Source organism: Pleurodeles waltl, chromosome 1_2 (genome assembly GCF_031143425.1).
Source record: "Pleurodeles waltl isolate 20211129_DDA chromosome 1_2, aPleWal1.hap1.20221129, whole genome shotgun sequence".
NCBI classification, from domain to species: Eukaryota; Metazoa; Chordata; class Amphibia; order Caudata; family Salamandridae; genus Pleurodeles; species Pleurodeles waltl.
Window position 1 is genome coordinate 1,222,929,516 of NC_090437.1, and position 13,884 is coordinate 1,222,943,399.

General features: G+C 47.2%; 1 long non-coding RNA gene across 1 annotated transcript in view; it reads right to left on the reverse strand.

Moving 5' to 3' along the window:
• Positions 1-483: 483 nt before the first annotated feature.
• LOC138296114 (uncharacterized) overlaps positions 484-13,884 on the reverse strand; it is a 64,343-nt gene continuing 50,942 nt past the window's right edge. The window contains exon 2 of the long non-coding RNA XR_011203766.1: positions 484-1,065. This is a non-coding gene — a long non-coding RNA (uncharacterized lncRNA). The remainder of the gene's footprint in view (positions 1,066-13,884) is intronic.

A 13,884-nucleotide genomic window follows, 5' to 3' on the forward strand; every position in this document is an offset into this window, starting at 1 on the left:
TGTGCTGTGTTAATGAACGATGGATGCAAGCATATCCCTTAGTTGGGAATGCAGTGAAAGATGAGAAATATGAGATATCACACTCTGGATGGTTCTCTTCATGCTGAAGTAACTTATTTGAGCCATACAGACAAAATTCTTCTCCTTTCTACTACATCTCTCTGTACGTTTTATCTCTGTAAAGCGTTCTGATACTCCCTGGAGCCTGGATCAAGCCAAAAAGACCTGAAAATAGACAATAAAAATACACACATGTTAGAAATTGGGTTCCTTGTTGACTGGGGTGTGAGCCCTAGTCAAGCAGCAATCATAATCCTAGTCAGGGTCCGGCACACGGAAACCTCAAATTAACCTGTTCTTAACTCCATGGTAGTTTGGCACAGAGTAGTAAGGCCTAACTTAGAGGCAATGTGTAAAGTATTTGTGCAACATTTCAAACAGTATTAAAGAGAAAGCGCCACACAGAAAGGATCACACATTAAGTTAGAACACTAGAGCTTTCTTTACTAAATACAACAAGACCAAAACCACACAATTCCAATCAGTAGAACCAGAGATATTCAATTTTAAAGATTTTAGTGAAAATTGTGCCAAAAAGCACCAAACGCCAGCTGTCGGTATCTGGTCACCCCGGACAGGGACAAAGTCATAACTTCAAGTCAACAGCACTGAAACAGGCTACAGAGACCCAGTTTGGCTCACTGAACAAATGACCTTAAAACCTGGCTTGTGGAGTGTTGCCAGGATCAGTGTCAAAGGAGCGTTGGGCAGCCAAATCGATGCATCATTCCAAGATACGGTGAGGCTGCATTGCGAGGGCCCATGTCATCACCAAGGATCCCATTGACAGGGCTTTGAGGATGAAGAACTCAGTATGGACGATGCATCGATTCCAAAGAGCTGCGAGTCCGTTGCCATCGTTGAGGCTGCCGTCGACGAGGGATGCGAGGTCCTGCTCCGAGGAGGTGTTATGCAGTTGGGCGATGCAGCAGTTCCAAAGAGCTGTGATGTGATGCAGGTCTTTGTGCCTGGTCTAGTCCCCCCAGAAACTGTGATATGTTGGCTCTGCTTGGGGAAAACACACCACACAACAAGATTGCCACACCAGGTTAGAAAAATAGAGCTTAATGTATTAAATAAAACAAGACCAAAACAGCACAAATCCAATCAGAACCAGAGATATTGAATTTGAAAGTTTTTAGAATAAATAGTGCCAAAAAGCATAAAGTCTATATAGGGAACAGTGGTTCAGGGTGGAAACAACCCTAGTGAGATTCTCTGTATTCAATATGGAAACAATAGAAGGTACTTGGAGACATATAGCAACAAATATAAACACAATAAAGATGTTATCCCCAAACATTGATTTCAAACACAGAGATCAGGCAAAGTTACATTGTGTGATAATTTAGTTCCAAAGTACAAAATAGTAGTATGTGTAGTATTTCTAGTGTTTTTGCAGTGTCTTCAATTATTTAGAGAGATCCAGTGCTCTCAGACATGGAGTAAAAAAATTAAATGTGCAGTGATAAGTGGCAAGTTAACAGAGCATCAAAGATAATAAAAAAGACATATGACTCCTAGGGCCAGATGTAGCAAAGGGTTTGCGCCTCGCAAACGGCGAAAAACGCCGTTTGCGAGGCGCAAAAGCCTCTCTGCTATGCAGAAATGCATTTTTCTAGTCGGATCCGACTCGCAAAATGCATTTCCGACTCGCAAATAGGAAGGGGTGTTCCCTTCCTATTTGCGACTCGCAATGCTATTCAATTTCATTTGCGACCGCGAAAGCGGTCGCAAATGAAATCGCAGTTACCATCCACTTGAAGTGGATGGTAACCCAGTCGCAAACGGGAAGGGGTCCCCGTGGGACCCCTTCACCTTTGTGAATGGAAACAAAAATATTTTTTCAGAGCAGGCAGTGGTCCAATGGACCACTGCCTGCCCTGAAAAAAAACGAAACTAAAGGTTTCGGTTTTTTTTTCCAAATGCAGCTCGTTTTCCTTTAAGGAAAACGGGCTGCAGATGGAAAATAAAAAACTGCTTTATTAAAAAGCAATCACGGACATGGTGGTCTGCTGACTCCAGCAGGCCACCATCCCCGGGAGTGCCCATACTCGCAATGGGGTTGCAAACTGCGACACACCTCATTAATATTAATGAGGTGGGTCTTTGCGACCGCATTGCGAGTTGCAGAAGGTGTCTGAGACACCTTTCTGCATAGCAAATTGCGACTTGCAATTTGCGAGTCGCACGGACTCGCTAATTGCAAGTCGCAATTTGCTTTTTTGCTACATCTGGCCCCTAATTCCTTCCATAGTTTTTGAAGTAAAAAGTGGGTTCTATAAATATCTGCAGTCAAAGGGGTCTCGACCTCAGATTAGAACGAGGTCATCATCAGAACAAGACAGTGAGCACCCAGTTACTATAGATAGAAAACATAATTATAAGTCAGAACAGGGGCTAAATGGGAGCCTGTCTAAACAATAAAGTGTATAGAAAAAGTAGGGGAACCTTGCTGGGAAGGTCATGAAAAATAAATCTCTATGGGCATCCCATGTGGCCCTACAGAAAGAAGGAAGAGTAAATAACTGAATAAAACTCATTAAGTCACAGAAAACCCACAAAAATCTGATAAAATCACCAAGGCGTAGCATGTCTTACCCTAAGGTGAATAGGCACTCCTTATCCATTTAGACGTCTTGTGATTTTTTTAATACTATACAGTAAGTAAGAGGCCCTGTAAATAACAAATGTTCAATTACGAAGTAAAACATATGGCTCTCTGAAAGTAACTTAAATACTTACCCGTACAAAGTGGCCTGGGAGATTCAAGGGTCAGAAAGCAAATTATGGGCCAAAACCAAGATGGAGACCTGGACAATGAGCCACCAAAATCGAGGCAGCAATGGTGTGCGTCAGTTCCTAGTGCTGGAACTTGGATGCGGAGTCCGGCATCGTCATCGAGGCTGCTGTCAATGGGGGATGCAGGGGTCAGTGATACATTGCGCAGCAGCGGTTCCAATGCAGAAATCGGGCTGCGATGCAATGTGGGTCTTTTGTAGCAGTTCTGGTCCACGCAGTGCGGCGATGCCTCTCTTCTGCTCGAGTTTGAGCCGCCCAGCAGAGGAGATGTGACTGTTGTGCTAGAAACACAGAGTCTGTCTGAGCACCTTAGACCCACTTCCAGAGGTTCAAGACTGGGGTGGTACGACTTTGCTGGGAAGACTCACAGATGGCAGAGTCCAGTAGCAGATACAAGGTTGTTGGAAGCCTATCATGTCCTTGATGATTCAGATCAGGAGACCAGCCAACTAGCCTTTGGAGTCACTCTGAGTTCTGGGTTCAAGTGATGCAGGTCCAGTCCTTCTCACCCAGGCATGAGGGCAGCAGCAGCAGGTCAGCACAGCAGGACAACATTCAGCAGAGTGACAGTCCTTGTAGCATCACAGCCATCCTTCTTGCTGGCAGGGTATCCACAGGTCCAGAGGTGTACTGAAGTGGTGGTATCTGAGGTCCTTCTTTTATACACAGTAGTCGCTTTGAAGTGTGGAGAAGCTTTGAGAGGCATACCTTTGAATTGCATAGATGCCCTGCCTTCCCTGCCCTGGCTGTAGACTAACTACACCTTTGTGTGGTGCCAGAACACAGCCTATTCAGAGGTAAGTGAGGCTGGGCCAAGCTCCTCCCTCCCATTCTGCCAGTAATCGCTCACCCAGCCACATCTAAGCTCCCATTGTGTGTGGCTGTCTAGCAGGAATACACAAAGCCCAACTGCCAACTACACCCAGTCGTGTGTCGCGACACAGTCTGCAGACACCAAATGGCTAAGGAAAGAAAATGCCAACTTTCTAAAAGTGGCAATTTTAGAATTGTAATTTAAAAACTGACCACAAGATAGAATTTTAAATTTGGATTCCAGAGACACCAAGCATGAATCACTTATCTCTTCCCGTTTGGAAATTACACTTATAAAATGTAATAAGGCAAATCCAAAGTTATGCTATGGGAGAAACAGGCCGTGCAGTAGTGAAAAACAAATTTAAGAGTTTTTCACTGCCAGGACATGTAAAACTTGAAAGTACATGTCCAACTTTTTAAATACACTGCACACTGTTCTTGGGGCTGTCCAGGGCCTACCTTAGGGGTGACATGTATTAAAAGGAAGGTTTGGGCCTGGCTAAAGATTTATTTTGCCAGGTCGAAATGGCAGTTTAAAACTGAACATACAGGCTCTGCAATGACAGGACTGAGACATCTTTAAAGGGCTACGTAAATGGGTGGAAGGATCAGTGTTGAAAGTCCACTACCAGCATTAAATTTGCAGTCCCTGGGCACATGTAATACACTTTACTAGGGACTTTATGTGGGAGGCTGGGCTGGCTTATAGTGGGTACCTTGTGGTACTCACACCTTGTGCCAGGTCCAGTTATTCCTTATTAGTAGAATAGAGGTGTTTCTAGCAGCTTAGGATGATAGAGGTAGCTATAGCTGAGCAGCTTATGCTGAACTAGGAGACATGCAAAGCTCCTCCTATACCACTTATACCATATAGCACTATATCACAAGAAAACACAATACTCAGAGTTACTAAAAATAAAGGTACTTTATTTTAGTGACAATATGCCAAAAGTATCTCAGAGGATACCCTCACTTAGGAGGTAAGTAATATAAACAAATTATATGTACACAAACCAAAAATCAGGTAAGTAACAGTTAGAAAAGTATTGCAAACAATGTAGAATCACAATAGGATGCAATAGGTAGAAATAGGCCTGGGGGCAACACAAACCATATACTCCAAAAGTGGAATGCGAACCACAAATGGACCCCAGGCCTATAGTAGGTTGTAGAGGGTCACTGGGACTGTGAGAAAACAGTAAGGGTGTCCAAAATACCCAACCCCAAGACCCTGAAAAGTAGGAGTAAAGTTACCCTACTACCCCAGAAAGACAGTATAGTCGAGATAGGGGATTCTGCAAGAACAACAACTGCTACCAAAACACTGAAGACGGATTCCTGGACCTGAGGACCTGTAAAGGAAGGGGACCAAGTCCAAGAGTCATGCAAGTGTCCAGGGGGGCAGGAGCCACTAAACCCCGGATGAAGGTGCAAAAGGGCTGCCTCTGTGTGGAAGAAGCTGCAGATTCTGCAACAACAGAAGGTGCCAGGAACCCCTCCTTTGGTCAGAAGATGTCCCACGGCATGTTGGAGGATGCAGAGTTGTTTCCACGCAGAAATATTGCAAACAAGCCTTGCTAGCTGCAAGAGTCACAGTTGAGGATTTGGGTGCTGCTGGAGCCCAAGAAGGACCAGGAGGTCGCCCTTTGGAGGAGGAGACTGAGGGGGTGCTCAGAAACTCAGTGAGCCCCCAAAGAAGCAGGCAGCACCAGCAGAAGTACCGGAACAGGGACTTAGAAAATCTGAGGACAGCAGTCAACTCAGAGTCACAAAGGAGGGTCCCACGACGTCAGAGTCCAACTCAGCGAGTTGGGCAATGCAGGACGGAGTGCTGGGGACTCAGGGTAGGTTGTGCACAAAGGAAGTCTTGGAAAAGTGCACAGAAGCCCGAGCAGCTGCAGATCACGCAGTACACAGGATTACTGTCTGGCGTGGGGAGGCTAGGACTTACCTCCACCAAATTTGGACAGAAGGCCCACTGGACTGTGGGACCCAGCTCCTGTGTTCCAGGGACCACGCTTGTCAGGATGAGAGGGGACCCAGAGGACAGGTGATGCAGAAGTTTGGTGCCTGCGTTAGCAGGGGGAAGATTCCAGATTTCTTCTTGGCTTCCAGTGCAGGGTAAAAGCAGACAGCCCTCAGAGCATGCACCACCAGGAAACAGTCGAGAAAGCCGGCAGGATGAGGCGCTACAATGTTGCTGGTAGTCGTCTTGCTAGTTTGTTGCGGTTTTGCAGGTGTCCTGGAGCAGTCAGCAGTCGATCCTTGGTAGAAGTCGAAGAGGGAAGTGCAGAGGAACTCTGGTGAGCTCTTGCATTCGTTATCTGAGGAATAGCCCAGAGGAGAGACCCTAAATAGCCCAGAAAGGAGGATTGGCTACTGAGAAAGTTAAGCATGTATCAGGAGTGGTCTCTGACGTCACCTGCTGGCACTGGCCACTCAGAGCTGTCCATTGTGCCCCAGCACCTCTTTATCCAAGATGGAAGAGGTCTGGGACACACTGGAGGAGCTCTGGGCACCTCTCCTGGGAGGTGCTGGTCAGGGGAGTGGTCCCTCCCCTTTCCTTTGTCCAGTTTCACGCCAGAGCAGGGCTGGGGGAATCCCTGAACCAGTGTTGACTGGCTTAAGCAGAGAGGATACCATCTGTGCCCATCAAAGCATTTTCAGAGGCGGGGGGAGGCTACTCCTCCCCAGCCCTTCACACCTATTTCCAAAGGGAGAGGGTGTAACACCCTCTCTCAGAGGAAATTCTTTGTTCTGCCCTTCTGGGACCAGGCTGACCAGGCCCCAGGGGGGCAGAAACCTGTCTGAGGGGTTGGCAGCAGCAACAGCTGCAGTGGAGACCCCGGAAAGCAGGTTTGGCAGTACCCGGGTTCTGTGCTAGAGACCCAGGGATGCATGGAATTGTCCCCCCAATACCAGATTGGGGGTGATAATTCCATGATCCTAGACATGTTACTGTGAGAAAGTAGCCTCTTTCTAGCCTTGTTACCCCCACTTTAGGCCTGTTTGTGAGTGGATGTCAGGGTGTTTTCACTGTCTCACTGGGATCCTGCCAGCCAGGACCCAGTGCTCATAGTGAAAACCCTATGTTTTCAGTATGTTTGTTATGTGTCACTGGGACCCTGCTAGTCAGGACCCCAGTGCTCATAAGTTTGTGGCCTATATGTATGTGTTCCCTGTGTGGTGCCTAACTGTCTCACTGAGGCTCTGCTAACCAGAACCTCAGTGGTTATGCTCTCTCATTTCTTTCCAAATTGTCACTAACAGGCTAGTGACTAATTTTACCAATTTACATTGGCTTACTGGAACACCCTTATAATTCCCTAGTATATGGTACTGAGGTACCCAGGGTATTGGGGTTCCAGGAGATCCCTATGGGCTGCAGCATTTCTTTTGCCACCCATAGGGAGCTCTGACAATTCTTACACAGGCCTGTCACTGCAGCCTGAGTGAAATAACGTCCACGTTATTTCACAGCCATTTTACACTGCACTTAAGTAACTTATAAGTCACCTATATGTCTAACCTTTACCTGGTAAAGGTTAGGTGCAAAGTTACTTAGTGTGAGGGCACCCTGGCACTAGCCAAGGTGCCCCCACATTGTTCAGAGCCAATTCCCTGAACTTTGTGAGTGCGGGGACACCATTACACGCGTGCACTACATATAGGTCACTACCTATATGTAGCTTCACAATGGTAACTCCGAATATGGCCATGTAACATGTCTATGATCATGGAATGGCCCCCTCTATGCCATCCTGGCATAGTTGGCACAATCCCATGATCCCAGTGGTCTGTAGCACAGACCCTGGTACTGCCAAACTGCCCTTCCTGGGGTTTCACTGCAGCTGCTGCTGCTGCCAACCCCTCAGACAGGCATCTGCCCTCCTGGGGTCCAGCCAGGCCTGGCCCAGGATGGCAGAACAAAGAACTTCCTCTGAGAGAGGGTGACACCCTCTCCCTTTGGAAAATGGTGTGAAGGCAGGGGAGGAGTAGCCTCCCCCAGCCTCTGGAAATGCTTTGTTGGGCACAGAGGTGCCCAATTCTGCATAAGCCAGTCTACACCGGTTCAGGGGACCCCTTAGCCCTGCTCTGGCGCGAAACTGGACAAAGGAAAGGGGAGTGACCACTCCCCTGACCTGCACCTCCCCTGGGAGGTGTCCAGAGCTCCCCCAGTGTGCTCCAGACCTCTGCCATCTTGGAAACAGAGGTGCTGCTGGCACACTGGACTGCTCTGAGTGGCCAGTGCCACCAGGTGACGTCAGAGACTCCTTGTGATAGGCTCCTTCAGGTGTTGCTAGCCTATCCTCTCTCCTAGGTAGCCAAACCCTCTTTTCTGGCTATTTAGGGTCTCTGTCTCTGGGGAAACTTTAGATAACGAATGCAAGAGCTCATCCGAGTTCCTCTGCATCTCTCTCTTCACCTTCTGCCAAGGAATCGACTGCTGACCGCGCTGGAAGCCTGCAAACCTGCAACATAGTAGCAAAGACGACTACTGCAACTCTGTAACGCTGATCCTGCCGCCTTCTCGACTGTTTTCCTGCTTGTGCATGCTGTGGGGGTAGTCTGCCTCCTCTCTGCACCAGAAGCTCCGAAGAAATCTCCTGTGGGTCGACGGAATCTTCCCCCTGCAACCGCAGGCACCAAAAAGCTGCATTACCGGTCCCTTGGGTCTCCTCTCAGCACGACGAGCGAGGTCCCTCGAATCCAGCGACTCTGTCCAAGTGACCCCCACAGTCCAGTGACTCTTCAGCCCAAGTTTGGTGGAGGTAAGTCCTTGCCTCACCTCGCTGGGCTGCATTGCTGGGAACCGCGACTTTTGCAGCTACTCCGGCCCCTGTGCACTTCCGGCGGAAATCCTTTGTGCACAGCCAAGCCTGGGTCCACGGCACTATAACCTGCATTGCACGACTTTCTAAGTTGGTCTCCGGCGACGTGGGACTCCTTTGTGTAACTTCGGGTGAGCACCGTTTCACGCATCCTCGTACTGCCTGTTTCAGGCACTTCTCCGGGTGCTACCTGCTTCAGAGAGGGCTCCTTGTCTTGCTCGATGTCCCCTCTCTCTGCTGGTCCAATTTGCGACCACCTGGTCCCTCCTGGGCCTCAGCAGCGTCCAAAAACGCTAACCGCACAATTTGCAGCTAGCAAGGCTTGTTGGCGTTCTTTCGGCGGGAAAACACTTCTGCACGACTCTCCACGGCGAGAGGGTCCGTCCACCAAAGGGGAAGTCTCTAGCCCTTTTCGTTCCTGCAGAAACCTCAGCTTCTTCTGTCCAGTAGAAGCTTCTTTGCACCCGCAGCTGGCATTTCCTGGGCATCTGCCCATCTCCGACTTGCTTGTGACTTTTGGACTTGGTCCCCTTGTTCCACAGGTACCCTAGATTGGAAATCCATAGTTGTTGCATTGTTGGGTTGTGTCTTTCCTGCATTATTCCTCTAACACGACTTCTTTGTCCTTAGGGGAACTTTAGTGCACTTTGCACTCACTTTTCAGGGTCTTGGGGAGGGTTATTTTTCTAACTCTCACTATTTTCTAATAGTCCCAGCGACCCTCTACAAGGTCACATAGGTTTGGGGTCCATTCGTGGTTCGCATTCCACTTTTGGAGTATATGGTTTGTGTTGCCCCTATCCCTATGTTTCCCCATTGCATCCTATTGTAACTATACATTGTTTGCACTGTTTTCTAAGACTATACTGCATATTTTTGCTATTGTGTATATATATCTTGTGTATATTTCCTATCCTCTCACTGAGGGTACACTCTAAGATACTTTGGCATATTGTCATAAAAATAAAGTACCTTTATTTTTAGTATAACTGTGTATTGTGTTTTCTTATGATATTGTGCATATGACACTAAGTGGTACTGTAGTAGCTTCACACGTCTCCTAGTTCAGCCTAAGCTGCTCTGCTAAGCTACCATTATCTATCAGCCTAAGCTGCTAGACACCCTATACACTAATAAGGGATAACTGGGCCTGGTGCAAGGTGCAAGTACCCCTTGGTACTAACTACAAGCCAGTCCAGCCTCCTACATTGGTTGTGCAGCGGTGGGATAAGTGCTTTGAGACTACTTACCACTCTTGTCATTGTACTTTTCATAAGAGAAAAATATACAAAACAAGGTCAGTGTATATACACATAGCCAAAAAGTTTTGCATTTCCTCTTTTCACTCTTTTCTAAGTGCTGAAAAGTACTTCTAAACTTTCAAAAAGTTCTTAAAAGTTTAAAAAGTTTTTTTTCTGTCTTTCTAAAAAGTTCTGAAAACTTTTTTTCTTTTTCTATCACTTTACTCTCTAAAAATGTCTGGCACAGGCCAAAATGTTGATCTGTCCAAACTTGCATATGACCACCTTAGCTGGAAAGGAGCAAGGAGTCTCTGTGTAGAGAGAGGTTTGAGTGTAGGGAAGAATCCTTCTTTGGAATTATTGCTTAACATGCTTAGAGAACAAGATAAGGCCATAGGGGCCACATCTGTTGAAAAAGTAGCAAATGGTTCCCAATCTGATCCAGGGACTCCCCCAGGAAAAGATTCAGGAAAGAAACTTCCTAGCCTGCCCATTACTAGACAGTCTAGCATAGTTGGTAATGATGATGAGCCACACCATATAAATAGTGTTGTCTCACATCATAGCAAAAGCATTTATTCTCACCATACTGGTAGTGATGTTTCTGTTAGCCAAGCTGTTAGGGTGGCTTCTGTAAGGGACAGGCCTCCTTCTGTCCATTCTCACCATACTTCTGTTTCAAGGCATGTCCCTCCCACCCACCCTGATGACAGATTGTTAGAAAGGGAGCTCAATAGATTGAGAGTGGAACAAACCAGACTGAAGCTCAAGAAGCAACAGCTGGATTTGGATAGACAGACTTTAGAAGTAGAGAAGGAGAGACAGAAACTGGGTTTAGAAACCCATGGTGGCAGCAGCAGTATTCCCCATAGTCATCCTGCAAAAGAGCATGATTCCAGGAATCTGCATAAGATAGTTCACCCTTATAAGGAGGGGGATGACATTAACAAGTGGTTTGCTGCACTTGAGAGGGCCTGTGTTGTACAGGATGTCCCTCAAAGGCAGTGGGCTGCTATCCTATGGCTATCATTTAGTGGAAAAGGTAGGGATAGGCTCCTTACTGTGAAAGAAAATGATGCCAATAATTTCCAAGTTCTTAAGATTGCACTCCTGGATGGTTATGGCTTAACCACTGAACAATACAGGATAAAGTTCAGAGAGACCAAAAAGGAGTCTTCACAGGACTGGGTTGATTTCATTGACCATTCAGTGAAGGCCTTGGAAGGGTGGTTACATGGCAGTAAAGTTACTGATTATGACAGCCTGTATAACTTGATCCTGAGAGAGCATATTCTTAATAATTGTGTGTCTGATTTGTTGCACCAGTACTTGGTGGACTCTGATCTGACCTCTCCCCAAGAATTGGGAAAGAAGGCAGACAAATGGGTCAGAACAAGGGTGAACAGAAAAATTCATACAGGGGGTAACAAAGATGGCAATAAGAAGAAAGATGGTGAAAAATCTCAAGATAAGCATGGGGATAAGGGTAAAACCAAAGATCCCACTTCAAATCTTAAACACTCTTCAGAGGGTGGGGATAAAACTAATTCTTCCTCTTCTTCTCAACCTGCACACATTAAAAAGCCTTGGTGCTTTGTGTGTAAAAACAGAGGCCATAGGCCAGGGGATAAGTCCTGTCCAGGTAAACCCCCTGAGCCTACCACCACTAATACATCAAGCTCTAGTGCCCCTAGCAGTAGTGGTACTAGTGGTGGGACTGCTGGCAACAGTCAAGCAAAGGGTGTAGTTGGGTTCACTTATGGGTCCATCATAGAAACTGGGGTAGTCAGTCCCAAGACAGTTTCTGTCACACCTAGTGGCATTGGCCTTGCCACACTGGCTGCTTGTCCCCTTACAATGGATAAGTACAGGCAGACAGTTTCAATAAATGGTGTTGAGGCCTTGGCCTACAGGGACACAGGTGCCAGTATCACTTTGGTGACTGAAAACCTAGTGCACCCTGATCAACACATCATTGGACAACAGTATAAGATTATTGATGTCCATAACTCCACTAAGTTTCTTCCCTTAGCTATAATTCAGTTTAGTTGGGGTGGAGTTACTGGCCCTAAGCAGGTGGTGGTATCACCTAGCTTACCTGTAGACTGTCTCTTAGGTAATGACCTAGAGGCCTCAGGTTGGGCTGATGTAGAGTTGTATGCCCATGCAGCCATGTTGGGCATCCCAGAGGAATTGTTCCCTCTCATTTCTACTGAAATGAAAAAGCAAAGGAGAGAAGGCCTGAAAACTCAGGATCCCTCTCCATCAACAGGTAAAAAGGGTATCACAGTATCCCCTAACCACCCTGCCATTCAGGATACCATTCCTGTGGTGGGAGAAACCTCTCCTGGGGTGGCACCTGTTCCAAGGGAATCATCAGCTGGCAAAGCTGGACTCCCTGAGGTAGAAGTACCTCTCTGTGGGATAACTAACATTGGTGAGAAAAAGAGCACCATTTTAGTTAACATGGAGCATCCCTCCAACCCTCCCAGAGAAACTTTAGTGCAGAAACCCTGCACTGCCTCACAACACTTAGGACAGCATCCCTGCCCTAGTGTGGAGCTCATAGGACAGCATCCCTGCCCTGCTCCAACTCAAGAGAAACAGCATCCCTGTTCTCTCTTCCAGCCATATGGACAAAGTTTTTGCCCAGCTATGGCTTTTCTGAGACAGCATCCCTGTCTGGCATTTCCATCACTACAAATAGGTTCAGTGGACAATTCCCACTGCTCTAAACTAAAACTTACTGATAGAAACTCTGAAAATACACCTTCACATTGTTGCTTAGCTAAAAAACTTCAAACAGGGTGGTTTGCATCCCCACAGGGAAGTAACCATATAGTGGATGATAAAGGGAGTAACCAGTCTATTGCAGAGCTACTCTCTACTTATCACCACTTAGACAATAAAGTCTCAACTGGCCAAGGTTAGCCTTATTGTCCTTCGTTTGGGGGGGGGGTTGTGTGAGAAAGTAGCCTCTTTCTAGCCTTGTTACCCCCACTTTAGGCCTGTTTGTGAGTGGATGTCAGGGTGTTTTCACTGTCTCACTGGGATCCTGCCAGCCAGGGCCCAGTGCTCATAGTGAAAACCCTATGTTTTCAGTATGTTTGTTATGTGTCACTGGGACCCTGCTAGTCAGGACCCCAGTGCTCATAAGTTTGTGGCCTATATGTATGTGTTCCCTGTGTGGTGCCTAACTGTCTCACTGAGGCTCTGCTAACCAGAACCTCAGTGGTTATGCTCTCTCATTTCTTTCCAAATTGTCACTAACAGGCTAGTGACTAATTTTACCAATTTACATTGGCTTACTGGAACACCCTTATAATTCCCTAGTATATGGTACTGAGGTACCCAGGGTATTGGGGTTCCAGGAGATCCCTATGGGCTGCAGCATTTCTTTTGCCACCCATAGGGAGCTCTGACAATTCTTACACATGCCTGCCACTGCAGCCTGAGTGAAATAACGTCCACGTTATTTCACAGCCATTTTACACTGCACTTAAGTAACTTATAAGTCACCTATATGTCTAACCTTTACCTGGTAAAGGTTAGGTGCAAAGTTACTTAGTGTGAGGGCACCCTGGCACTAGCCAAGGTGCCCCCACATTGTTCAGAGCCAATTCCCTGAACTTTGTGAGTGCGGGGACACCATTACACGCGTGCACTACATATAGGTCACTACCTATATGTAGCTTCACAATGGTAACTCCGAATATGGCCATGTAACATGTCTATGATCATGGAATGGCCCCCTCTATGCCATCCTGGCATAGTTGGCACAATCCCACGATCCCAGTGGTCTGTAGCACAGACCCTGGTACTGCCAAACTGCCCTTCCTGGGGTTTCACTGCAGCTGCTGCTGCTGCCAACCCCTCAGACAGGCATCTGCCCTCCTGGGGTCCAGCCAGGCCTGGCCCAGGATGGCAGAACAAAGAACTTCCTCTGAGAGAGGGTGTGACGCCCTCTCCCTTTGGAAAATGGTGTGAAGGCAGGGGAGGAGTAGCCTCCCCCAGCCTCTGGAAATGCTTTGTTGGGCACAGAGGTGCCCAATTCTGCATAAGCCAGTCTACACCGGTTCAGGGGACCCCTTAGCCCTGCTCTGGCACGAAACTGGACAAAGGAAAGGGGAGTG